General features: G+C 43.9%; 1 long non-coding RNA gene across 1 annotated transcript; it reads left to right on the top strand.

The window, feature by feature from the left end:
* Positions 1-14,921: 14,921 nt before the first annotated feature.
* Positions 14,922-18,631, top strand: LOC148837786 (uncharacterized). Its single transcript, XR_016090875.1, has 3 exons — positions 14,922-14,990; positions 16,920-17,067; positions 17,156-18,631. It is a non-coding gene; the product is annotated as an uncharacterized LOC148837786 (long non-coding RNA).
* The last annotated feature ends 9,057 nt before the right edge of the window (positions 18,632-27,688 follow it).

Here is a 27,688-nt window from a genome sequence, read left to right as displayed (position 1 = left end):
TTGGGATTTCAAAGTTGCAAAAGCACGTTTATTTCGGCTGATGAACACGTTTTGAAAAGTGTCCTGTTCTGGTCCCTTAAGTTACATTGGGATGCAAAAGTTTGCAAAAACGCGTTTATCTCTGCTGAAAAATAGGTTTTGAAAACTTCTGCACAGTGGGTCTAAGAGCTGACTCAGTGTGCTCTTCTGAGCCAAGCAGTTACATTGGGATTTCAAAGTTCCAAAAACACGTTTATCTCTGCTTAAAAACACGTTTTGACAACTTCTGCACAGTGTGGTTAAGAGCTGACTCAGTGTTCTCTCCTCAACCAAGAAGGTACATTGGGATTTCAAAGTTGCAAAAACACGTTTATCTCTGCTGAAAAACACATTTTGAAAACTTCTGCACAGTGGGTCTAAGAGCTGACTCAGTGTGCTGTTCTTGCCCCAGCAGTTACATTGGGGTGCCCAAAGTTGCAAAAACGCGTTTATCACGGCTGAAAAACACCTCTTGACAACTTCTGCACCGTGGGGTTAAGATCTGACTCAGTGTGCTCTCCTGAGCCAAGCAGGTACTTTGGGATTTCAAAGTTTACAAAAACGCGTTAATTTCGGCTGAAAAACAAGTTTTGAAATGTGTACTGTTCTGGTCCCGTAAGTTACATTAGAATGCCAAAGTTTGCAAAAACTCGTTTTTTTCTGGTGAAAAACACGTTTTGACAACTTCTGCACAGTGGGTCTAAGAGCTGACTCAGTGTGCTCTTCTGAGCCAAGCAGTTACATTGGGATTTCAAAGTTGCAAAAGCACGTTTATTTTGGCTGATGAACACGTTTTGAAAAGTGTGCTGTTCTGGTCCCTTAAGTTACATTGGGATGCCAAAGTTTGCAAAAACGTGTTTATCTATGCTGAAAAACACGTTTTGAAAAATGTGCTGTTCTGGACCCAGCAGTTACATTGGTGTGCCCAAAGTTGCAAAAACGCGTTTATCACGGCTGAAAAACACGTTTTGACAACTTCTGCACAGTGGGGATAAAAGCTGACTCAGTGTGCTCTCCTGAGCAAAGCAGGTACTTTGAGATTTCAAAGTTTGCAAAAACACGTTTATCTCTGCTGAAAAATACATTTTGAAAACTTCTGCACAGTGGGGCTAAGAGCTGACTCAGTGTGCTCTTCTGTGCCAAGCAGTTACATTGGGATTTCAAAGTTCCAAAAACACGTTTATCTCTGCTTAAAAACACGTTTTGACAACTTCTGCACAGTGTGGTTAAGAGCTGACTCAGTGTTCTCTCCTCAGCCAAGAAGGTACATTGGGATTTCAAAGTTGCAAAAACACGTTTATCTCTGCTGAAAAACACATTTTGAAAACTTCTGCACAGTGGGTCTAAGAGCTGACTCAGTGTGCTCTTCTGAGCCAAGCAGTTAAATTGGGATTTCAAAGTTGCAAAAGCACGTTTATTTCGGCTAAAAAACACGTTTTGAAAAGTGTGCTGTACTTGCCCCAGCAGTTACATTGGGGTGCCCAAAGTTGCAAAAACGCGTTTATCACGGCTGAAAAACACGTCTTGACAACTTCTGCACCGTGGGGTTAAGATCTGACTCAGTGTGCTCTCCTGAGCCAAGCAGGTACTTTGGGATTTCAAAGTTTTCAAAAACACGTTTATTTCGGCTGAAAAACACGTTTTGAAAAGTGTACTGTTCTGGCCCCAGCAGTTACATTGGGGTGCCCAAAGTTGCAAAAACACGTTTATCACGGCTGAAAAACATGTTTTGACAACTTCTGCACAGTGCGGTTAAAAGCTGACTCAGTGTGCTCTCCTGAGCAAAGCAGGTACTTTGGGATTTCAAAGTTGCAAAAACACGTTTATCTCTGCTGAAAAACAAGTTCTGACAATTTCTGCAAAGTGTGCTTAAGAGTTGACTCAGTGTTCTCTCCTCAGCCAAGCAGGTATATTGGGATTTCAAAGTTGCAAAAACACGTTTATCTCTGCTGAAAAACACGTTTTGACAGCTTCTGCACAGTGTGGTTAAGAGCTGACTCAGTGTGCTCTCCTGAACCATGCAGGTAAATTGGGATTTTAAAGTTTGCAAAAACGCGTTAATTTCGGCTGAAAAACACGTTTTGAAAAGTGTGCTGTTCTGGATCCAGCAGTTACATTGGTGTGCCCAAAGTTGCAAAAACGCGCTTTACTCGGATGAAATACATGTTTTGACAACTTCTGCACAGTGGGGTTAAAAGATGACTCAGTGTGCTCTCCTGAGCAAAGCAGGTACATTGGGATTTTAAAATTTGCAAAAACGCGTTAATTTCGGCTGAAAAACACGTTTTAAAAAAGTGTGCTGTCCTGGCCCCAGCAGTTAAATTGGGATGCCCAATTTTGCAAAAACGTGTTCATCTCGACTGAAATACACGTTTTGACAACTTCTGCACAGTGGGGCTAAGAGCTGACTCAGTGTGCTCTTCTGTGCCAAGCAGTTACATTGGGATTTCAAAGTTTGCAAAAACGCGTTAATTTCGGCTGAAAAACACGTTTTGAAAAGTGTGCTGTTCTGTCCCCAGCAGTTACATTGGGGTGCCCAAAGTTGCAAAAACGCGTTTATCATGGCTGAAAAACACGTTTTGACAACTTCTGCACAGTGGGGTTAAAAGCTGACTCAGTGTGCTCTCCTGTGCAACGCAGGTACTTTGGGATTTCAAAGTTTTAAAAAACACGTTTATCTCTGCTGAAAAATACATTTTGAAAACTTCTGCACAGTGGGGCTAAGAGCTGACTCAGTGTGCTCTTCTGTGCCAAGCAGTTACATTGGGATTTCAAAGTTGAAAAAACACGTTTATCTCTGCTGAAAAACACGTTTTGACAACTTCTGCACAGTGGGGCTAAGAGCTGACTCAGTGTGCTCTTCTGTGCCAAGCAGTTACATTGGGATTTCAAAGTTGCAAAAACACGTTTATCTCTGCTGAAAAACACGTTTTGACAGCTTCTGCACAGTGTGGTTAAGAGCTGACTCAGTGTGCTCTCCTGAACCAAGCAGGTAAATTGGGATTTTAAAGTTTGCAAAAACGCGTTAATTTCGGCTGAAAAACACGTTTTGAAAAGTGTGCTGTTCTGGACCCAGCAGTTACATTGGTGTGCCCAAAGTTGCAAAAACGCGCTTTACTCGGAGGAAATACATGTTTTGACAACTTCTGCACAGTGGGGTTAAAAGCTGACTCAGTGTTCTCTCCTCAGTCAAGCAGGAGTAGTATAAAGCGACACCTTTCGTCAAACTTTTGACAGGTACCACGCCCCCTTTTCAGGCCAATGGTCGTCCGCGGTGGTTGGCTGTCCCGCCCCCTCAGGAGCCAATGTTGTGGATCGGAACTCCCCGCCTCCACCCCCCACCCGGGCGGTCAGCCCGACGCCACAGGGTCCCAAAGCCACCAGACGTCGCATGCCACGCTTTAGGTTTGTGCACGTGTGTATTGTTTTGGAAGGGGACCATGTCTGCCGCGGGGTTGAGTGCGCTCTATTATAACCCTGGGAAATCGGGCAGTTACGGCGGCGCGGAGAGTCTGGTGCGGGCCGCGAGATCCCGGGGTGTGAGCGGCATCAGCCGCGGCCGGGTGGTCGAGTGGTTGTCCGGCCAGGCTGCTTATACGCTGCACAAGCCGGCGCGCGTACGTTTTAAGAGAAACAGGACGCTGGTGTCCGAAATGGACTGGCAGTGGCAGGCCGACTTGGTGGACATGAGAGAACACCGCGAGTTCAACGACGGTTTCTGTTACATCTTAATGTGTATAGACATACTGTCTAAATACGCGTGGGCTGTGCCGTTGAAAACCAAGACTGGTGGGGCCGTGACAGGCGCCTTCCGAAATATACTGCAAGAGGGGCGTGCTCCTAAAAAGCTACAAACGGACGAGGGTAAAGAATTTCTTAACAGGACCTTCCAAAATTTTCTCAAATGTGAGAATATTGAACATTTCGTTACGGCCAGTGATGTGAAGGCTAGTGTGGTCGAGAGGTTTAACAGAACTATTAAAACAAAAATGTGGAGGTACCTGACACACAAAAACACCTTTCGTTATATCGACGTCCTTTCAGATCTTATTTACGCTTATAACCATAGTTACCACACGACTATTAAACGAACCCCGGCTTCTGTTACGCCCGACAACGCCCTTGAGGTGTGGAGAACGGTCTATGACGAGCACTTTAAGAGAAAACCGTCAAAGTTTTCATTTAATGTGGGTGATCGCGTGCGGGTGTCCAAAATAAAGGGTGTGTTTGAGAAGGGATATGAACAGACCTTCACAGATGAAATTTTCATTGTCAAAGAGCGGTCCGCGGCTCTGAGACCCTATTACAAACTGCAGGACTACGCAGGCGACGACATTAAGGGCTCCTTCTATGCAGAAGAGCTACAGAAGATAAACCCAGATGTTGAGAACGTCTACCGCATCCAAAAGATTTTAGCAGCCAGGGGTCGTGGCAAAAACAAACAGCTTTTGGTAAAGTGGCGCGGCTGGAGCGATAAATTCAATAGTTGGGTGAAGGCTTCTGAGGTCAGAGACATAAAGAGGTCGTGAAAAATGAACCCCAATGGCTTCTATGTGACGCTGGCTAGTAATTCATCCTCAAAGATGTTTCCAAAGAACACTAACGCGTGCTTCACAGAGCATCTGGCAAAGGCGATTGACCTGGACGGGAGCTGGGAAGTGGGCCTGGTCGAGCTGCACTATCCGCATACGCTAAACACGTTTGATGAAGACGAAGTTTTTCTGTTCATCAGCGAGGAGCTCAAGACTATCTGGACCTGTACCTTACCGAGAGGGTACTACGGCAACATCGAGCAGCTCTTGCATGAAATGAAACGGGCTGCTGAAAAATCCAAGTTAACGGCTGTAAGTCTTAAATACAACCCCATTAGCCGCTCGGTAAGGATTGTTAGTGATAAACGGTTTGTTATGCAGGTGGGTAATCGCCTAGCGCGGATGTTGGGTTTCAATTCGGGTGTCGCGGGTGTAAAATCACCGCACCCCGTCGATATGACTGGCGGATTTAACACCATGTATATATACACCGATATCATAGAACACCAGTTAATAGGCGACGTCTACGCACCGCTTTTGCGTTGTGTGCCCTTCAGAGGCGTGGATGGTGAATTCGTCACAGTATTGTACGACAAACCCCATTACGTGCCGGTGAGCATCGACCATTTTAACAACATCGCTATTGAAATAAAGACGGATCAAAACGAACACGTGTCATTTGCTTTTGGAAAGGTCATCGTCAAGCTGCATTTCAGACCCGTGAAAGCGACAAACATCTAAAAGGATGACGGTCATCAAGAGCTACGGGGATCCTTCTTTGTATACGCACTACTACAAACAACAGGCTGGTTATGGGTTACCAGGATTTTCAGGGCTGCCGGTTCAGTACGGCGCTGGTATCGGGGGTATTTTCAGAGCGCTATTTAGAAAAGCCGTGCCTTTTCTGAAACGCGGGTTTGAAATAGCTAAGCCACACATGGCATCGGCAGCTAAAAACATCGCCAAAGACGTGGTTGGCAACGTTACAAGCGCGGTCATGTCAAAGGTGGCTGCACATCAGCAGGAAGGTTCGGGTCTAGCATACATCCGCAGGGGTGTCAAGAGAAAAAGACAGACGTCATCATCGTACCGTCGGGGGCCGCCGAAACCTGATAAAAGAACGGCTAAGCGCAGACAGGCAACTCATAAAAGCTTCAGGTCGACCAAGAAGAGCGTGACACACAGCAATCATCGAGACACGAAACGAGACATATTTTAAACATGGCTTTTGTTCACGGCGGGTCTGCAGAATGCGCCAAGTCGGAGCTGGACATATTTCAATTAGCACCTACCCAAACAAGCGTCGAGAAAAGTTTTTACATAGAAGTTCCACCCCTCACGGCCCTAACGGAAAACCCACCTCTGGAGTTCTACGTCGCAGGCAACGGAGAAGATTATTTAGATTTAAACAACACCCTGCTCTATTTGACCTGTAAAATAACGGAACCAGACGGTCGGGACATTGATGCGGCAGCCCGTGTGAGCCTGGTGAACTACCCCATCGCAGCCATCTTCAGCCAGGTTGACATCACAGTAGGAGACCGATTGATCAGCCAGAGCAACAACTGCTATCCTTACAGAGCCTTTATAGAGTCGGTCCTGAACTACAGTGAAGAGACGCTGAAGACGCAGTATTCAACAGGGCTCTTTTACAAAGACACAGCCGGGGAACACGAGTCCACAATTTTGGATGGTCCCAATCAGGGGTTCCGAAAAAGAGCATCATACACGACGCAAAGCCGAAAACTGGAGCTCCTGGGTCACATTCACGCCGACCTGTTTTTTCAGGACAAACTACTACTGAATGGCGTAGACCTGAAAATAAAACTCACGCGAAACAGAGATGCTTTCTGCTTAATGAACAACGCCGGAGAACACAAACTGAGCGTACTCTCTGCATCTTTGTTTGTGAAAAGAGTCAGAGTGTCACCAGGGGTCAGACTGGGACACGCCGAAGCACTCCTGACGGCCAACGCTAAATACCCCATAGACCGCGTACAGATGAAAGTCTTCAGCCTGCCTGCAGGAAGCCGTGTGTGTAACCAAGAAAACCTCTTTCTCGGACAGTTACCCAAAGTGGTCATTTTGGGGTTTGTGGACAACGCGGCATTCAGCGGCAGTTTTACCCAAAACCCCTTCAATTTTAAACACTACAACGTTAACTTTCTGGCTCTCTACGCGGACGGTGAACAAATCCCCACTAAACCGCTTCAACCAGACTTCCAGAATGGACATTGCGTCCGTGAATATTTTAATCTGGTGGAAACAGCCGGGAAGCGTCTGAAAGACAAACCACTTCTGGTGGACCGCGAGGAGTACGCGCGCGGTTACACATTGTTCGCTTTCAACCTCAGCCCCGACGACGAGTGCACAGGACATTATTCACTTATCAAAACGGGTAATCTGAGAGCTGAAATACGCTTCGCGCTACCGCTACCCACTACAGTTAACATGGTTGTGTACGCGTTGTTCGACAACGTGATAGAGCTGGATATGAGACGTCAAGTCATTTACGACTTCAGCTAAAAAGCACGGGTGGCCACACAACCTGCACATAAAGATGAACACCAAACAGCTGGAAGACATTCTAACCCGAGACCGCTACACCCGAGACAGTTTTCTAGGCGTGTTCCCCAGTGATGCCCTACCACGCGAGAGACTGGCGCGGCGACCGTTGTGTTTAATAGTTAATACTCACCCACACGACCGCCCCGGTGAACACTGGCTGGCTATTTACTTACCCGACGACGAGGGCGCAGAATTTTTCGACTCCTACGGATTTTCACCCGAAGCCTTTTTTCTTTCCCAAGAACATTATTGATTTCTTAAACAGAAATGCTAACTCCATATTTTACAACAACAGACAATTGCAAGATTCTTTTGCAGTGACCTGCGGTCTACATTGCGTCCTTTTTCTATACCATAGATGTAAAGGTTTATCTTTTAGAAACATTTTAGAACTTTATTCTACGAATGCAATCCAGAATGACCGCATGGTGGAAATGTTTCTGAAAAACCGACGTCGTGTGAGACGGAGACCCCTGTACCCTTTCAAGCCCTTTGAAAATACGAATGTTCAATTATGCGGGTGTTTACGACAATTTAAAACATGTCATAAATGTTAATCGATCGTCTAAAATAAAAATGAAATCGAACCATTTCGACGTCTGTGTGGTTATTATTTAAAAAGAACACAAAACATGATTGAAAATCAACACAATATTTTTATTATACATTCGCTGTTATAGCGCTCAAGCTTTTTTTAATACATGTTACAGACAAACCATTTTTAAACATATTGCGCACGCTTTTTAATATACATTTCAAGTCATTTAACACAAACACACATACCCAGAGAAAAAATGTTACAAAGACAACCATGTGGGTCTAGGTATTAGCGAGCGTCTCCTTTCAGCGGTTATCTTAGAGACCGGGTCGACCGTCGACAACTCTACCGGTTGTTTTAAAGTTTTGACCGACGCTGCACACCCCGGCGGGGCAGCCTTGAGTTTTTCAAGTAGCTCTCGGTTACCAGCGTTGGCTAGCAGGGTGCCCGGCACGTTGATTTCTGCCATAGCCTCCATGAACACATCCCAGCCTTTTGGCTTCTTACCGACCGCAACTGCTTGCTGCTGCGTGAGAGCTCTGACAAGATCAATCATGTGAGAGCCCTCAACGGGTGCCCCCTTGTACACAAATTCCCCTTTTTCATTCCAGGCTATTAATGGTTCATTGCGGGCCATGGTCTTTAACAATATCTCAGCATTTCTCCGGAACCGCTGAGACACGCTGTCCAAAATATAACCAAAGTCAGCCACGCTCGATGACGGCGGTTGTGCTAACGTGTGTGATAGTTCGGTGTGTGCATTTTCCGGTAGCACAACTGTTAAAGTCCCCTTTTCGGAAGTCTCCTGGCGTACTAATGCCAAATACCTTTGTAACACCTGGTTGTACAATTTCACTTTTTCATATTCGGCCAGATGCGCGTTCTGCAGAATGTCACGCATTTCATCATCCAACCGACGGGCTGTTATTTTTCTTACATCGCTTTCGAACCCAGACCGCTCTCGGAGTCGATCGAGCTGTTTCTGAGGTACCAGGTACATTTTTTCAGCGTGCTCCATTATTGACGTTGTAGAAGCCCCGTAATCAGTGGTACTGCAATACTCAACAGGGTCCCGATAAAACCACCAGACTGGTTCACCAAGAGTCTCTTTCTTTTAAGAGAAAGACCCTTTCGACTCAAAGTCTTTATAAGCTTACGCTTTCTCTTCAGGGTCCCAAACTGCTTAGCAGATAACGGTATGTTCCCTTTCAAGGTATTCAAGGCGATTTCAGCTATGGCCTGTACAAGATCATTTGTAGCTCCGCAGAGAATAGCTTTCCGCTGCTTGGGGGCGGCTTTTACCAGAAAATTTAAGAGAGTCAGGTTTCTCCGAACGCGTGAAGACATGACGACGCCCCGAACGTGTTATTCGACTGAGTCTGCGGTTGTGAGATCACCGACTTTTAGATTTTTTAAATACATAAGCCGTGGGTACATCTGGGGGGAAAAGACCTGTTCGCAAGCGATAGTCATCTGGTGTGTCTGCATTTAAATCCACCAACAAGTAACCGAAAGTTTTTTTAGTAGCATCATCGAACGCTTCCAAAAAAAATTTGGCTTTACCGGGGTACATCTGCCGGGACAGGGTTGTAATCTGTAGTTTATCTCTAGGGTTTTTAAACAGCACCATGTACTTTGTATTTAACGCGATGGTTCTACTTTTCCGGCCTTGACAAAACACATTTTGGACGATATACATGATGCTGAGGTTTCGGTGGTGTACGTATTTGGTAAAAGCTTTTTCTATCTCATTATTTTCACACGCAGACTCCATCAAATCATCAACTATAATCAAATTTACTCTACCCGGCGGCAGTAGCTGGTCGTCGGAAAACGACGTCGGTAGTCCTTCTATAAACTGAATGTATGGAAATTTCACAAGCAACTCGTCGTATAGAGGTTGCCAGCAGCTGTAACACCAGACTATGTTTTCGGGTTTACGAGTCATAACGGTATCACCGTTCTCCAAGAGCTGTTTTATAAAATAACTTTTACCGCAATTCGAGGGTCCGGACAAAATGCATGAAAAAGGGTGTTTTAACCTGACATCCATCGTGTTAATATCCGTAGGGCAACGATGTCAAATTTTCTTGCAGCACCCACTTGTCGTACACCACCTTCTGGGTTTTCTTTAATGTTCGGGTCTCAATGCGCCAATCCTTTTTAACACGCACGATCATCGGCTGTTGAATAGAAATGTGTTTAAATTCCCGGCACTCTGCATAAGGGTTAACGCCATAGTCAAAAACCAAGTCCCGCAGACTCTCAAAGTTAACTTTTTCACAATTGTTCACATTGAGCGTAATGCCTTTTACCTTTAAACAGGCTTTCCCTCCAGACAGTTTGTACCCGTACGACTTGGGTCCTGTTGACACAAACTCGGTGATGTGTTGACCAGCAGCGATTTCGCTGGTCAGCTCACCCAAGTAGTCGCCCAGTTCCGGATTCCACTCACCCTCCCGGCTCACAAAGATAACGGAATCTGTGTCGTGGTACAGACAACGGCCTTGCAAAGCATTTAGCAGATTGTATAACTCCAAGCGGGCATAGGCGGTTGTAAAGCTAGCGATGAAAATGTTGGTGTTTGAATGGCCCGTATAGTGGTGTTTAGTGTGTTTCCACGTAACACAGGCGGTGTTTTCATCGATAAACTCGCAGGCTGACACCTCATGATATGGCGTAAATAAGTACCTGAACAATTCATCGGGGTTTCTCACAATGGTGGTCTGTGGTAAATTGTCTCTTTGCCCATACTTCCCCCACAAACTGTTCAAGGCAATTTTTGAAAGCTGTCTTTTGGCCGGATTCTTTTTAATGTTGCCGGGGTCCAGCCGGACACCCTCTTTTTCATAATATTCGCTGATATATCTTTGTTGTTTCGCGACATCAGTACACCACTCTGGAAACCCCGAAGCTTCCTGCTTCCCTTTCAGATGCAGTTTGATGTAGTCGGTAAAAAGATCGTGTGAGGCCTTTTCGAAATGCCAAATTTCGTAAATTTTACACACTCTATACCCCAGATCTAAGGCCTTCTGTAATTCGGGGGTGCACCAGACACCAGTCAAGGCGCGATCTTCATCACCGTGCTCACATCGGGTGGTCTGTTTTGTTTCGGCACACGTACGACACAGTGTGAAAAACAGTTTTTTGTCAATTTTGGTTGGAAGAACTGGAAAGTACAAGCGTCTGGGTGGGTAAACTTTCACCTTCGCTAAACCGAAATACCGTTTTAAATCTCCAAAGTTGTTATATATTATTCGGGGGTGCCCAAGTGGGTATTTTTTAGTTTTGTTCACAAACGGATACAGACTGGTGAAATCATAGTAATGAATTTTTTCACCGGGCTGCGCTGTGTAATGCAAACAAATCGCGTTTGTTCTCCCCCCAAAAAGCGACTCGCGAGGTTGCAGAGGCTCTGGTAACTGAGCAGCTGTTAGAAATTTACCCAAGTCTCCATTTTCAACAAGCATGTCTCTGAACTCGTGCTCCCACAAAACACGCACGTTAAAACCTCTCATTTTGAGAAAATTAATTTTCACCATTGTCTTTCTGTACAACCAACCAAAAGTAGTGTTTGTCAGCTGATTAAAATCGTTTTCACAATAACAAACGCTACACCCGTGAAAAAAGCAACCGTTGAACTCAAAGGCTGTCGGCACGCCGTCAATTACAGCATAACCATCCAGAAAATATGGGCCAACCTTGAACTCACCGGCCGTGGTTAACGCGTGTTGGATTTTAACGCGCTCTGTGTGTTCGATGTACATAAGCCATTGAATGCTGGGTGTAGAAAATCGTTTTTGCTGGCGGTGGTAATTGTCATGGGGTAGCAACGCAATCGTCTCTTCATGTAAAAACATAAGTCTGAACATGGCCATGCAGACACTAGCGATGGTCACAAACTGAAAGGGGTCGATGCAGACAACGCAGGCGGCCCCCGACTCAGTCACGCGTGTCTGTCTGGTCATATTCATGACCTCGTCCCGAAACCTGACACAGCCTTCTCTTAGAATTGCCACATCCAACTGGCAGTAACGTTTCAACTCTCTCTGTAAGTTAAACACACTTCCCCGGCATTCTTCATACCAAACCAAAAACTCGGCTTTCTCGCTCGGCAGCATGTAGTTAACGCCGTAAAGTTCAGGCGGAGGCATCGGTCCGACATAATTTTGGTTTTCCGAAGTGTTCATCAAGTGTGGAAAATGACCCTTACACCCGGGGAACCCCATGGCGGCCGGCATTTTGCTTAATTTCATAGGCAGAAAGTTTAAAGAATCGATAAATCGGATGTTCAGAGCTTTTACGGTCATACACATTATCTTACCACCCTGATTAATTAGTTCAACGTCCATCTTTTCAGCTAACAACTGTCTGATCACTAGGTAATTGTCATATCCCTTGCCATTGTGTGATATGAACGTATGGTTTTTGAAACGTCTATCGATAAATTTACACACAAAATCCTTTAGACAAGTTTCACCATAAAATTCCCAGCTACGTTTATTGTCAATATGAAGGGCGTGGACGTAATTTGGTATGTGTGTCCCCGTTTCTTGCATGCATTCAAAGTCGAAAAAAATGTACTTGTTTGAAATTTTGGGGTTGTCCAAAGGCGGTATGTAGCACAAATGTGTGTCAGGGGTGTCGATCACGTTGTTACAACGCGCGCACAGTTTCTCTTTACATTTGTGACTTGCAAGGTTATAAACCCCACATTTCTCACAAAAGACCCTGCGCTCACACTTACTCACACCCGTCGCCGCATTCTGAAAGTGTCTCGCCAAACACTGAGAGCTACGACAAAAGACCTTACAGGACGGGCAATTCCGAATTTCAGCATCAATTTCGCAACACTGGGGATCTAAACAGGTTTTACAAGCTTTAACACAGGCGTGTGCGTTCTTGTGGCTATACGCCGCATGGCAGTTAGTGCAAAAATACGCCTCCCCCACAAAAGCTTTAATATTTAAAACCCCGTAAAAATGCTCTTCATGCAGTAGAACAAAAAGTATTTTAGAATTTGGTGGTGTGGGCCCCGTTGTAAAATATTTCCAATCACCCTGGTCGTGGTACAAAATTTTAATGACCACCTTTAAATGTTTTTCAAAAGCGGTAATGTCTGACAAACTAATTTTCCGATTCTCTGGAAAACCCAACTCTCTGTGCATTCGTTTAGCGCCCTGTAACATTTCCCCATCGGTACAACCCTCATTCAACAAACCATACACACTCCCGGCGAAACACAGATTACCGCCCGTGTAATGTAAGTCGATAAGGTGCGCTTTTTTCTGAGCAATTACCCGGCTGTACAGAACAGATTTAAATCTTCGGCGGGCACCCCCCTGCATATTCCTAACTATCGTCACCACTAAGCGGAGGGTGTCATCGGTGAGAACCTCTGTGTGGCTCTGTAGGAGGTCTGAGATGTGGCTTAAAAAAATCGGCAGCATTTAATTCTCCGGGGTGTCTCCTGCGTGAGAACAAGGGTTTGTTAAAACCACCCGCAGTCAAACGCAGCTGTACAAAATCATTCGCCCCGATGTTTGGAGAAAGTTCATCCAATATTCTCTGGACTGCACCATGCACAGCGTCTATAGCCTGTACATACGAGGCTATTCTGTCGAGATTAACAAAACGAAATTCTTCATGGTGCTCTGTTGCTCTAAAATTATTATAAGACCTGTTATAACTACGTATACGCTCCAGGAAAACTAAGGGGTCTCTATTCGCCCCGGCACCACCACCACCAACCTGATTTAGATCGTTCAGTACAACCGGTTCTGGGTTACCACCATCCTGTTCTGCTACAACAACCTCGGGTCTTAAATTATTTTCTACCACTGCATTTTCATTGCGTGGCTCGGGCGACCCTTGGGAAATCTGATGCCTCGCTCTGAATCTTTGACGACGCAACAAACATGCTTTTGCCAGTTTAATTCTTTTATTTACGTACAAAAGCTTGCGGTTGGCACGCGGTCGGTCTTTTAAGCACTTTTTAGACCGCATGTTTAGTCATTTATCACCGGGGCTTTGCACCAATGCTCCCTGAAATAGCATTACGAGGTAGTGAAATCCAGAGGTTAGATCGACATCCTCTTTGGAAAAAACGTCTAAGAGGCTAGCGGCGTAAACCTGGATCGTTTTTGGAAACACTGCATGTGCACATGCTAAAGCGGCTCTTAGATTCTCTAAACACCGCTTTTTATCCACCTCATTAGTGCCCACCTTTGATACCAAGTCTGCAATATGCCGCACTGAGCACCCCAAATCACCAAGCACCAAGTCTTTAGGCGCGTTATGATTTCGCTCCGAAGGCTTGACACGTCTGGCTTTGGTCAGCGTCTTAACAACCGTCTCCGATGCAGTCACCGCCTTAGGGTCCGTCGTTTCCGACACATTTGTTTCGCCGCGCGTCGATACAGCTGCTGTGTGAAAAAATAAAAGACTTTTTATTACCACGCCAATGCTCCACATCTCAAAATCAGAAAACTACACGGTGATAAAAATAAAAGACTTTTCAACACAACACCGGTTTCCTTGACGGCTGTGGTGGCGCTACTGGGTCAAGCGGCGTGGTTAACGGCCTGTAGACCCTCGCACAGACCAGTCGCTTTTAACTTTAAAAGCTAGGCAGTTTTAAATAAGGTTTTTTAACACTCCCAAACAGAAAACTACGCGAGGTAGGATCTTTCAGCGAATTAACAGCCTAACAAAAGAAGTAACGTTTACCGTAAGTGGATCATAACACATCTTGACCACGCTTAAATTATATTAACCTTTGCCTGTTGATTTCAGACGTTTTGAGCTCGTTGTCCCAGTTAACTTGTTGGCTCGTCGCAATTTATTTTTTGAAGGTCCGGGGTCTGCACGACGTGGGAAAATACCATTAGTGAAAAAATAGAAAAACGGATGGTATTTTTATTATAGACACGTTTAAATGGCCATGCTAAAAGAATGTTTTATATAATACCGACCTCTTCTCTCAGGCGCTCTGATAATATCCCCCGCACCGTCTGGTGTGCCGTGAACATCTGCCTGTGTCACCACAAGGTTTTGGGGTGGTATTGCAAACCCCAAACGAGGTTTTTTAAATGTGTGGCGACTTGTCCCTTCGCCCGCGTCTGCGGAATAGACACATACGTGTTTTGGTGTGGTGTATATACCCCTGTGTCTTTAAGACTCACATGGCCGTAAAGCGTTATTCAAAACATTGTCGTAATTACCCACCAGCGTTGTGCTGCGTCGTAACTGGTCTTTTTACAGCGGCGGTTTTCGGGGCTAATGGAAATGAATGGATACACACAGTCACGACCACATTACGGCACCAATCACCGGTAATTCCGTTATAATCATTCAATACTGCCTAGTATACAAATATTATACAACGTTTTGTAACTATAGCTAACACGTGACATGCATCGTGACGTTGTAATTGTCTCACAATAAGCCAGATATACATACCGCTGAAATTCGTGGAATCCTCGTCTTCGTCTATCAAGTCGAACAGTGTTAAGTCTGTAAATAGACTATCTTCAGACTGTTGTAATTGATCGGCGTGATCCATTCTGACGAGTTAGGCGATAACGTGAGACTGTAGGACTTGGAATGCAGCTAAAACTTCGTCTGTTAAACCACTGGTACTTATACTCAACCCGCTAAACATTCTCTTATAAGAAACACACATGTCCCCCCCCCCCAATAAAACCATTAATCTTAGGTATCGTTGGGGGTGCAGGTAGTGGTCTGTAGAAATTATTTAAGAAACATTTTAGAAAACGTTTTAGATCGTTATAATGTTAAAATCTATATTATTTAAGACATACAACGGTGTCTACATTTCTTAGCTGTTAAAACGTGGTGAAAATGTACCGCAGTGTCTTTGTTTGATTCGCCAACAGACCGCTAAGAATATTATCAAGCAAAATGTTTTTTATGTATCTGTTTTTTATAGGGGCGTGTTCGCAAACCAAGCTTGACGTTTTGAGGTTTTATTTTTTCGCGCCGCGTTGTTATGAACATTTTTGCGTGAAATACATGTGGTGTTTGTAAATTAGAAAACTTTACATGAATTTAAAATGTTTGTAAACTTTCCCAGATGTCAATTTTACCCCCCCCCCCACTCTGCATTCCAGAGCCTGTAACTAACCCCCCTCTCAACCCCGTCTCCAATAGCATCACAAATCATCTCTACAGGGAAACAATTTTAAAACTTTAAGAACAATCCGTTAAAGTCTGAAGAACAACAACCCACCATTTGTTGTCTGTTAACATCTTAAAGACTTTTAGGCTGGCGCTGTGTGGAAATTTATCCCAAACTTTCGAAAAGCTGTCGCGAATGTGTTATTAAAAATAAACTGTGTCTTATCACGTTATTTTAAAAACTTTAAAACCATCCCCGCGTGTTTAAAATTTATTTTCTGGGCAAACACATCATTTGTGTTTGCATTGTATGTTAATACTTTAAAACTTATAAACTGATAAGCGAATATAGATCGTTATAATGTTAAAATCTATATTATTTAAGACATACAAGGGTGTCTACATTTCTTAGCTGTTAAAACGTGGCGAAAATGTGCCGCTGTGTCTTTGTTTGATTCGCCAACAGACCGCTAAGAATATTATCAAGCAAAATGTTTTTATTATGTATCTGTTCTTTATAGGGACGTGTTCACAGACCAAGCTTGACGTTTTGAGGTTTTATTTTTCGCGCCGCGTTGTTATGAACATTTTTGCGTGAAGTACATGTGTTGTTTGTAAATTAGAAAACTTTACATGGATTTAAAATGTTTGTAAACTTTCCCAGATGTCAATTTTACCCCCCCCCCACTCTGCATTCCAGAGCCTGTAACTAACCCCCCCAACCCCGTCTCCAATAGCATCACAAATCATCTCTTCAGGGAAACTATTTTAAAACTTTAAGAACAATCCGTTAAAGTCTGAAGAACAACAACCCACCATTTGTTGTCTGTTATCACCTTAAAGACTTTTAGGCTGGCGCTGTGTGGAAATTTATCCCAAACTTTCGAAAAAGCTGTCGCGAATGTGTTATTAAAAATAAACTGTGTCTTATCACGTTATTTTAAAAACTTTAAGACCAACCCCGCGTGTTTAAAATTTATTTTCGGTGAAACACAGCATTTGTGTTTGCGTTGTGTGATAATACTTAAAACTAAAACTTATAAGCTGATAAGCGTATACTTTTCGCTCTCGATAAATCAGGGGGGGTCGTCACAACCAATTGAAAAATGTCTTGTGTTATGTAGGCGTGTTACACCATTGGCGCATATTCTTAAACGCTCCGACCTGACTGGGCCGCAGTGCGTGCTTGGTGCTGTCAGACACCGCGGAGCTGCTGAGATGGCTTCTTTGTGTGGCGAAACAACGGGGTCCGCTACTCTGCAAAGTGAAGAGGTAGGCGGCTAAAATATTTTTTTCGGCTCGTGGAATTGTTGTATCGGTGCTTAGCGTATGTCATTTTAATACATGGTCTTCTTTTTAGCAAAACCCGACCCCACCCACTGCGCCCTGTGACATCAGTGGGTGTGTGAGTTCAGCTGGGGTAGCAGATGTTGAAGAACAGCCGGGTGCTAGCGATGATACCACGCTACAAATGGTAAATATTAACGAAAAACCTTAGCTCAAAAGCGCGTTAAATGCTCGATATTTTAGGTGCAAAGCATGTCTATTTTGTTAAGCCTTCCTTTTCTTTTTCCTTTAATAGAATAAAGAGGATGTGGACGGGTCAATCTTCAGCCTACCGACACATGTGAATGTCTCGTGTCTATGCCTGGGTGTTCGCCCAAATGTTAATAAAGCTGATGCCCCTGTCCCTAATGAGCCCGATGTTATGCCCAAGATTGTGAAAGCAGTAGTTTATTGCATCTTCAAACACTGTTTAAAGGGGGTCCTGGTTGATGACTGTCCGGCCTGTTTGATTGACCACCCCGGGCAGCGGGGTCACACATGCCTGTCTGCCGGCTACGCAGATGGGGGTGAAGACGTGACGTTTGCCGCTTTAGAAATTTATAAGTCTCTCAGTTTAGCCCGAATTTTATCGGCTGTTCTGTACACCGCCCGGTGTCTGGGGTCGTACACCATCACAAATGACACTGAGCGGTGCATAAAACAGTTGCTAAAAAATATAATTGAGGACCGCTCCCCATATGAGCATGTACACACCACCCTTGAACAGCTGGATGAAAAATTAGTAGACGTGACTTTTGATGAGTTGCAGAAGAAACACTATTCTTATTTTTACAGACGCAAAAAAAAAAGATCTATGTAAAATGTGAATACAGATTTCACTCTGTTTTACAGACCCGGGTGTGCCATCGACCGAAGAATGAAGAATTTCGAATGTATACGTCTGAATTCTTACTAAGAGTGCTTTACACGCTTCTCTCTACAAAGCTTGATATGCAAAACAAAGAGTCGAATGCTAATGTCCTTAAATTTGTTAAAGAGATAGATGTGTATGTCGAGAACTTGAGTGAAATTATTACAGATCTGTTGTTTTCAGATCAGAAAAGGAAGCCTGGGGGGTTCTACAGTGTGTATTCCAAAATACAGCGTGTTTTGCACAGAACCTGTGGTAACACCATCCCGCTGGTTACGCAGGCAAATTTTTTTGCCCTGCTAGATCGGATCGCCCAGTGTGGTTCGCATGGCTTTAGACGCGGGGAGCGGAAGGGGGTTATGAATGCTTTTTCAGATGCCGCAAAGTTTCTCAGCAGTGTGGGGGTGGTGGTTACGCGTACCGAACTAAGTTTCCGCACCAACATTTAATTGTTGAATGCAAACAGGAGTCGGTAACGCGTGTGTGCTGCGTTGTTTCAGTGTTTGAAAACCCCTGTTGAAATAAAGCGGTTCACATTTCACATACTTGCAAACTGGAGTCTGTAACTTGTGTGAAAGCGCTGCTGCGGTGTTTCTGTGTTTGAAAACCCACTGTTGAAATAAAGCGGTTCACATTTCACATGGTGTTTGTCCTGTAAATTCTTTCCGCGAGACTTTACACAGTCAGTGCGTGTGTGTGTGTGTGCTTACAACCCTGATGCTTTTGAGACACTGCTTGTGCAGCGTATAAGCAGCCTGGCCGGACAACCACTCGACCACCCGGCCGCGGCTGACGCCGCTCACACCCCGGGATCTCGCGGCCCGCACCAGACTCTCTGCGCCGCCGTAACTGCCCGATTTCCCAAGGTTATAATAGAGCGCACTCAACCCCGCGGCAGACATGGTCCCCTTCCAAACCAATACACACGTGCACACACCTAAAGCGTGGCATGCGACGTCTGGTGGCTTTGGGACCCTGTGGCGTCGGGCCGACCGCCCGGGTGGGGGGTGGAGGCGGGGAGTTCCGATCCACAACATTGGCTCCTGAGGGGGCGGGACAGCCAACCACCGCGGACGACCATTGGCCTGAAAAGGGGGCGTGGTACCTGTCAAAAGTTTGACGAAAGGTGTCGCTTTATACTACTAGCAGGTATATTGGGATTTCAAAGTTGCAAAAACACGTTTATCTCTGCTGAAAAACACGTTTTGACAGCTTCTGCACAGTGTGGTTAAGAGCTGACTCAGTGTGCTCTCCTGAACCAAGCAGGTAAATTGGGATTTTAAAGTTTGCAAAAACGCGTTAATTTCAGCTGAAAAACACGTTTTGAAAAGTGTGCTGTTCTGGACCCAGCAGTTACATTGGTGTGCCCAAAGTTGCAAAAATGCGCTTTACTCGGATGAAATACATGTTTTGACAACTTCTGCACAGTGGGGTTAAAAGATGACTCAGTGTGCTCTCCTGAGCAAAGCAGGTACATTGGGATTTTAAAATTTGCAAAAACGCGTTAATTTCGGCTGAAAAACACGTTTTGAAAAGTGTGCTGTCCTGGCCCCAGCAGTTAAATTGGGATGCCCAATTTTGCAAAAACGTGTTCATCTCGACTGAAATACACGTTTTGACAACTTCTGCACAGTGGGGCTAAGAGCTGACTCAGTGTGCTCTTCTGTGCCAAGCAGTTACATTGGGATTTCAAAGTTTGCAAAAACGCGTTAATTTCGGCTGAAAAACACGTTTTGAAAAGTGTGCTGTTCTGACCCCAGAAGTTACATTGGGGTGCCCAAAGTTGCAAAAACGCGTTTATCACGGCTGAAAAACACGTTTTGACAACTTCTGCACAGTGGGGTTAAAAGCTGACTCAGTGTGCTCTCCTGTGCAACGCAGGTACTTTGGGATTTCAAAGTTTGCAAAAACACGTTTATCTCTGCTGAAAAATACATTTTGAAAACTTCTGCACAGTGGGGCTAAGAGCTGACTCAGTGTGCTCTTCTGTGCCAAGCAGTTACATTGGGATTTCAAAGTTGAAAAAACACGTTTATCTCTGCTGAAAAACACGTTTTGACAACTTCTGCACAGTGGGTCTAAGAGCTGACTAAGTGTGCTCTTCTGAGCCAAGCAGTTACATTGGGATTTCAAAGTTTTCAAAAACACGTTTATTTCGGCTGAAAAACACGTTTTGAAAAGTGTACTGTTCTGGCCCCAGCAGTTACATTGGGGTGCCCAAAGTTGCAAAAACGCGTTTATCACGGCTGAAAAACATGTTTTGACAACTTCTGCACAGTGGGGTTAAAAGCTGACTCAGTGTGCTCTCCTGAGCAAAGCAGGTACTTTGGGATTTCAAAGTTGCAAAAACACGTTTATCTCTGCTGAAAAACAAGTTCTGACAATTTCTGCATAGTGTGCTTAAGAGTTGACTCAGTGTTCTCTCCTCAGTCAAGCAGGTATATTGGGATTTCAAAGTTGCAAAAACACGTTTATCTCTGCTGAAAAACACGTTTTGACAGCTTCTGCACAGTGTGGTTAAGAGCTGACTCAGTGTGCTCTCCTGAACCAAGCAGGTAAATTGGGATTTTAAAGTTTGCAAAAACGCGTTAATTTCGGCTGAAAAACACGTTTGAAAAGTGTGCTGTTCTGGACCCAGCAGTTACATTGGTGTGCCCAAAGTTGCAAAAACACGCTTTACTCGGATGAAATACACGTTTTGACAACTTCTGCACAGTGGGGTTAAAAGCTGACTCAGTGTGCTCTCCTGTGCAACGCAGGTACTTTGGGATTTCAAAGTTTGCAAAAACACGTTTATCTCTGCTGAAAAATACATTTTGAAAACTTCTGCACAGTGGGGCTAAGAGCTGACTCAGTGTGCTCTTCTTTGCCAAGCAGTTACATTGGGATTTCAAAGTTCCAAAAACACATTTATCTCTGCTTAAAAACACGTTTTGACAACTTCTGCACAGTGTGGTTAAGAGCTGACTCAGTGTTCTCTCCTCAGCCAAGCAGGTACATTGGCATTTCAAAGTTGCAAAAACACGTTTATCTCTGCTGAAAAACACATTTTGACATCTTCTGCACAGTGGGTATAAGAGCTGACTCAGTGTGCTCTTCTGAGCCAAGCAGTTACATTGGGATTTCAAAGTTGCAAAAATCACGTTTATTTCGGCTGAAAAACACGCTTTGAAAAGTGTGCCGTTCTGGTCCCGTAAGTTACATTGGGATGCCAAAGTTTGCAAAAACGTGATTATCTCTGCTGATGAACATGTTTTGACAACGTCTGCACAGTGGGGTTAAGATCTGACTCAGTGTGCTCTCCTGAGCCAAGCAGATACATTGGGATTTCAAAGTTTCAAAAACACGTTTATCTCTGCTGAAAAACACGTTTTGAAAAGTGTGCTGTTCAGGCCCCAGCAGTTACATTGGGGTGCCCAAAGTTGCAAAAACGCGTTTATCACAGCTGAAAAACACATTTTGATAACTTCTGCACAGTAGGGCTAAGAGCTGACTCAGTGTGCTCTTCTGTGCCAAGCAGTTACATTGGGATTTCAAAGTTTCAAAAACACGTTTATCTCTGCTGAAAAACACGTTTTGACAACTTCTGCACAGTGGGTCTAAGAGCTGACTAAATGTGCTCTTCTGAGCCAAGCAGTTACATTGGGATTTCAAAGTTTGCAAAAACACGTTTATTTCGGCTGAAAAACACGTTTTGAAAAGTGTGCTGTTCTGGCCCCAGCAGTTACATTGGGGTGCCCAAAGTTGCAAAAACGCATTTATCACGGCTGAAAAACACGTTTTGACAACTTCTGCACACTGGGGTTAAAAGCTGACTCAGTGTGCTCTCCTGAGCAAAGCAGGTACTTTGGGATTTCAAAGTTGCAAAAACACGTTTATCTCTGCTGAAAAACAAGTTCTGACAATTTCTGCAAAGTGTGCTTAATAGTTGACTCAGTGTTCTCTCCTCAGCCAAGCAGGTATATTGGGATTTCAAAGTTGCAAAAACACGTTTATCTCTCCTGAAAAACACGTTTTGACAGCTTCTGCACAGTGGGGTTAAGAGATGACTCGGTGTGCTCTCCTGAACCAAGCAGGTACATTGGGATTTTAAAGTTTGCAAAAACGCGTTAATTTCGGCTGAAAAACACGTTTTGAAAAGTGTGCTGTCCTGGCCCCAGCAGTTAAATTGGGATGCCCAATTTTGCAAAAACGTCTTCATCTCGACTGAAATACACGTTTTGACAACTTCTGCACAGTGGGGCTAAGAGCTGACTCAGTGTGCTCTTCTGTGCCAAGCAGTTACATTGGGATTTCAAAGTTTGCAAAAACGCGTTAATTTCGGCTGAAAAACACGTTTTGACAACTTCTGCACAGTGGGGTTAAAAGCTGACTCAGTGTGCTCTCCTGAGCAACGCAGGTACTTTGGGATTTCAAAGTTTGCAAATGCACGTTTATCTCTGCTGAAAAATACATTTTGAAAACTTCTGCACAGTGGGGCTAAGAGCTGACTCAGTGTGCTCTTCTTTGCCAAGCAGTTACATTGGGATTTCAAAGTTCCAAAAACACATTTATCTCTGCTTAAAAACATGTTTTGACAACTTCTGCACAGTGTGGTTAAGAGCTGACTCAGTGTTCTCTCCTCAGCCAAGCATGTACATTGGCATTTCAAAGTTGCAAAAACACGTTTATCTCTGCTGAAAAACACATTTTGACAACTTCTGCACAGTGGGTATAAGAGCTGACTCAGTGTGCTCTTCTGAGCCAAGCAGTTACATTGGGATTTCAAAGTTGCAAAAATCACGTTTATTTCGGCTGAAAAACACGCTTTGAAAAGTGTGCTGTTCTGGTCCCGTAAGTTACATTGGGATGCCAAAGTTTGCAAAAACGTGTTTATCTCTGCTGATAAACATGTTTTGACAACGTCTGCACAGTGGGGTTAAGATCTGACTCAGTGTGCTCTCCTGAGCCAAGCAGATACATTGGGATTTAAAATTTTGCAAAAACCCGTTAATTTCGGCTGAAAAACAAGTTTTGAAAAGTGTGCTGTTATGGACCCAGCAGTTACATTGGTGTGCCCAAAGTTGCAAAAACGCGCTTTTCTCGGATGAAAACCATGTTTTGACAACTTCTGCACAATGTGCTCACCTAAGCCAAGCAGGTACATTGCGATTTCAAAGTTTGCAAAAACGCGTTAATTTTGGCTGAAAAACACGTTTTGACAACTTCTGCACAGTTGGTATAAGAGATGACTCAGTGTGCTCTTCTGAGCCAAGCAGTTACATTGGGATTTCAAAGTTGCAAAAACACGTTTATTTCGGCTGATAAACACGTTTTGAAAAGTGTGCTGTTCTGGTCCCTTAAGTTACATTGGGATGCAAAAGTTTGCAAAAACGAATTTCTCTCTGTTGAAAAACACGTTTTGAAAACTTCTGCACAGTGGGTCTAAGAGCTGACTCAGTGTGCTCATCTGAGCCAAGCAGTTACATTGGGTTTTCAATGTTGCAAAAACACTTTTATTTCGGCTGATAAACACGTTTTGAAAAGTGTCCTGTTCTGGTCCCTTAAGTTACATTGGGATGCAAAAGTTTGCAAAAATGCGTTTATCTCTGCTGAAAAATACGTTTTGAAAACTTCTGCACAGTGGGTCTAAGAGCTGAATCTGTGCTCTTCTGAGCCAAGCAGTTCCATTGGAATTTCAAAGTTTGCAAAAATGCGTTAATTTCGGCTGAAAAACACGTTTTGAAAAGTGTGCTGTTCTGGCCCCAGCAGTTACATTGGGGTGCCCAAAGTTGCAAAAACGCGTTTTTCACGGCTGAAAAACACATTTTGACAACTTCTGCACAGCGGAGGCTAAGAGCTGACTCAGTGTGCTCTTCTGTGCCAAGCAGTTACATTGGGATTTCAAAGTTGAAAAAACACGTTTATCTCTGCTGAAAAACACGTTTTGACAACTTCTGCACAGTGGGTCTAAGAGCTGACTAAGTGTGCTCTTCTGAGCCAAGCAGTTACATTGGGATTTCAAAGTTTGCAAAAACACGTTTATTTCGGCTGAAAAACACGTTTTGAAAAGTGTACTGTTCTGGCCCCAGCAGTTACATTGGGGTGCCCAAAAATGCAAAAACGCGTTTATCACGGCTGAAAAACATGTTTTGACAACTTCTGCACAGTGGGGTTAAAAGCTGACTCAGTGTGCTCTCCTGAGCAAAGCAGGTACTTTGGGATTTCAAAGTTGCAAAAACACGTTTATCTCTGCTGAAAAACAAGTTCTGACAATTTCTGCAAAGTGTGCTTAAGAGTTGACTCAGTGTTCTCTCCTCAGTCAAGCAGGTATATTGGGATTTCAAAGTTGCAAAAACACATTTATCTCTGCTGAAAAACACGTTTTGACAGCTTCTGCACAGTGTGGTTAAGAGCTGACTCAGTGTGCTCTCCTGAACCAAGCAGGTAAATTGGGATTTTAAAGTTTGCAAAAACGCGTTAATTTCGGCTGAAAAACACGTTTTGAAACGTGTGCTGTCCTGGCCCCAGCAGTTAAATTGGGATGCCCAATATTGCAAAAACGCGTTTTTCACGGCTGAAAAACACGTTTTGACAACTTCTGCACAGTGGGGTTAAAAGCTGACTCAGTGTGCTCTCCTGAGCAACGCAGGTACTTTGGGATTTCAAAGTTTGCAAATGCACGTTTATCTCTGCTGAAAAATACATTTTGAAAACTTCTGCACAGTGGGGCTAAGAGCTGACTCAGTGTGCTCTTCTTTGCCAAGCAGTTACATTGGGATTTCAAAGTTCCAAAAACACATTTATCTCTGCTTAAAAACACGTTTTGACAACTTCTGCACAGTGTGGTTAAGAGCTGACTCAGTGTTCTCTCCTCAGCCAAGCATGTACATTGGCATTTCAAAGTTGCAAAAACACGTTTATCTCTGCTGAAAAATACGTTTTGACAACTTCTGCACAGTGGGGTTAAAAGCTGACTCAGTGTGCTCTCCTGTGCAACGCAGGTACTTTGGGATTTCAAAGTTTGCAAAAACACGTTTATCTCTGCTAAAAAATACATTTTGAAAACTTCTGCACAGTGGGGCTAAGAGCTGACTCAGTGTGCTCTTCTTTGCCAAGCAGTTACATTGGGATTTCAAAGTTCCAAAAACACATTTATCTCTGCTTAAAAACACGTTTTGACAACTTCTGCACAGTGTGGTTAAGAGCTGACTCAGTGTTCTCTCCTCAGCCAAGCAGGTACATTGGCATTTCAAAGTTGCAAAAACACGTTTATCTCTGCTGAAAAACACATTTTGACAACTTCTGCACAGTGGGTATAAGAGCTGACTCAGTGTGCTCTTCTGAGCCAAGCAGTTACATTGGGATTTCAAAGTTGCAAAAATCACGTTTATTTCGGCTGAAAAACACGCTTTGAAAAGTGTGCCGTTCTGCTCCCGTAAGTTACATTGGGATGCCAAAGTTTGCAAAAACGTGTTTATACCTGCTGATGAACATGTTTTGACAACGTCTGCACAGTGGGGTTAAGATCTGACTCAGTGTGCTCTCCTGAGCCAAGCAGATACATTGGGATTTCAAAGTTTCAAAAACACGTTTATCTCTGCTGAAAAACACGTTTTGAAAAGTGTGCTGTTCAGGCCCCAGCAGTTACATTGGGGTGCCCAAAGTTGCAAGAACGCGTTTATCACAGCTGAAAAACACGTTTTGATAACTTCTGCACAGTAGGGCTAAGAGCTGACTCAGTGTGCTCTTCTGTGCCAAGCAGTTACATTGGGATTTCAAAGTTTCAAAAACACGTTTATCTCTGCTGAAAAACACGTTTTGACAACTTCTGCACAGTGGGTCTAAGAGCTGACTAAGTGTGCTCTTCTGAGCCAAGCAGTTACATTGGGATTTCAAAGTTTGCAAAAACACGTTTATTTCGGCTGAAAAACACGTTTTGAAAAGTGTGCTGTTCTGGCCCCAGCAGTTACATTGGGGTGCCCAAAGTTGCAAAAACGCATTTATCACGGCTGAAAAACACGTTTTGATAACTTCTGCACAGTGGGGTTAAAACCTGACTCAGTGTGCTCTCCTGAGCAAAGCAGGTACTTTGGGATTTCAAAGTTGCAAAAACACGTTTATCTCTGCTGAAAAACAAGTTCTGACAATTTCTGCAAAGTGTGCTTAAGAGTTGACTCAGTGTTCTCTCCTCAGCCAAGCAGGTATATTGGGATTTCAAAGTTGCAAAAACACGTTTATCTCTGCTGAAAAACACGTTTTGACAGCTTCTGCACAGTGTGGTTAAGAGCTGACTCAGTGTGCTCTCCTGAACCAAGCAGGTACATTGGGATTTTAAAGTTTGCAATAACGCGTTAATTTCGGCTGAAAAACACGTTTTGAAAAGTGTGCTGTTCTGGACCCAGCAGTTACATTGGTGTGCCCAAAGTTGCAAAAACGCGCTTTACTCGGATGAAATACATGTTTTGACAACTTCTGCACAGTGGGGTTAAAAGATGACTCAGTGTGCTCTCCTGAGCAAAGCAGGTACATTGGGATTTTAAAATTTGCAAAAACGCGTTAATTTCGGCTGAAAAACACGTTTTGAAAAGTGTGCTGTCCTGGCCCCAGCAGTTAAATTGGGATGCCCAATTTTGCAAAAACGTTTTCATCTCGACTGAAAAACACGTTTTGACAACTTCTGCACATTGGGGTTAAAAGCTGACTCAGTGTGCTCTCCTGTGCAACGCAGGTACTTTGGGATTTCAAAGTTTGCAAAAACACGTTTATCTCTGCTGAAAAATACATTTTGAAAACTTCTGCACAGTGGGGCTAAGAGCTGACTCAGTGTGCTCTTCTTTGCCAAGCAGTTACATTGGGATTTCAAAGTTCCAAAAACACATTTATCTCTGCTTAAAAACACGTTTTGACAACTTCTGCACAGTGTGGTTAAGAGCTGACTCAGTGTTCTCTCCTCAGCCAAGCAGGTACATTGGCATTTCAAAGTTGCAAAAACACGTTTATCTCTGCTGAAAAACACATTTTGACAACTTCTGCACAGTGGGTATAAGAGCTGACTCAGTGTGCTCTCCTGAACCAAGCAGGTAAATAGGGATTTTAAAGTTTGCAAAAACGCGTTAATTTCGGCTGAAAAACACGTTTTGAAAAGTGTGCTGTTCTGGACCCAGCAGTTACATTGGTGTGCCCAAAGTTGCAAAAACGCGCTTTACTCGGATGAAATACATGTTTTGACAACTTCTGCACAGTGGGGTTAAAAGATGACTCAGTGTGCTCTCCTGAGCAAAGCAGGTACATTGGGATTTTAAAATTTGCAAAAACGCGTTAATTTCGGCTGAAAAACACGTTTTGAAAAGTGTGCTGTCCTGGCCCCAGCAGTTAAATTGGGATGCCCAATTTTGCAAAAACGTGTTCATCTCGACTGAAATACACGTTTTGACAACTTCTGCACAGTGGGGCTAAGAGCTGACTCAGTGTGCTCTCCTGAATCAAGCAGATACATTGGGATTTCAAAGTTTGCAAAAACACGTTTATCTCTGCTGAAAAATACATTTTGAAAACTTCTGCACAGTGGGGCTAAGAGCTGACTCAGTGTGCTCTTCTTTGCCAAGCAGTTACATTGGGATTTCAAAGTTCTAAAAACACATTTATCTCTGCTTAAAAACACGTTTTGACAACTTCTGCACAGTGTGGTTAAGAGCTGACTCAGTGTTCTCTCCT

This window comes from Atractosteus spatula, chromosome 3 (assembly GCF_055471065.1).
Source record: "Atractosteus spatula isolate fAtrSpa1 chromosome 3, fAtrSpa1.hap1, whole genome shotgun sequence".
Classification (NCBI taxonomy): Eukaryota; Metazoa; Chordata; class Actinopteri; order Semionotiformes; family Lepisosteidae; genus Atractosteus; species Atractosteus spatula.
This window is presented reverse-complemented; position numbering and strand designations above follow the sequence as displayed.